Below are 941 nucleotides of genomic sequence, written 5' to 3'. Positions count from 1 at the left end.
GCCGCGGGGACGGCTGCACCGCCTCCCTCAGCCTCCGGCGGGCCCGCCCGCGTCACGGCCGGGGAGGGAGCCCCGGCCACCCCTGCCGCTGAGCGAGTTTCTACCCGCGCCGCGGCAAGGGCGGTGCGGTTCGTTGCCGCAACATCCTGCTGGTGCTTCCTCATCGCGTTTTGTCCGGCCGTTACTTGAGCAAGTTCGCTTACAGCGATCGTGGCTAAAATTAGGATTTCGTAGGAGTGAAAGTTTACCATTAGGCGACTGCTGCTCTCAACCTTGAACTAAGCCATACCTACACCCGGTAATTCAGCACTCGTGCTGACACCTCCAGACTGTGAGCCCCTGCATGCCACCTGTGCGCAGCAGCCACAGCAAGGGGATACGCTAGCTAGGGTTATGTGATGTAATGAGATCGATGTAATTCTTGGCAAAAAACGTATAGCAGCCAGACAGGGGGCTATAAAGGCGTAGCCATAATGGTGAAAACTGCAGCACAGTCAAAAACCTTAAAAGGTGTGTTACCTGTAGGAGTGGATATAAGACTATTTGATGGGGGGCGGGGGGAGCTACAGGCACTGGTGCATGCAATACCAAGCCTGCGTGATACAAGGTTGTTCCTAACATGATCAAGAGGGGAGCAGGAATTAAAAGGTCCATTCTTTTTCTAAACCTTGCCACTACCTGGTCATACCTGGAAAGGATGACTAGTTGGGAACAGAAGACATGACCAGTAGAGCCGCTACGTAGAAACAGCGGAACAGTCTAACCCAGATGACAGAGAAGAGGCATTTCATCACCTGACAAGATTACTTTCATAGCTTACTCAATTTATTTTTTTGTGTGTGTTTCATAATAATGAGGATACACTATCAAGAAAATGAAGGTAGCTCAAGAACAGTCTTTGAAGTTTTTCATTCTCAGTAACCCCCTGCTTGCTGCTCTGG

This window comes from Athene cunicularia (genome assembly GCF_003259725.1).
Source record: "Athene cunicularia isolate RWA chromosome 1 unlocalized genomic scaffold, athCun1 chr1_part1, whole genome shotgun sequence".
Lineage (NCBI taxonomy): Eukaryota > Metazoa > Chordata > Aves > Strigiformes > Strigidae > Athene > Athene cunicularia.
This window is presented reverse-complemented; position numbering follows the sequence as displayed.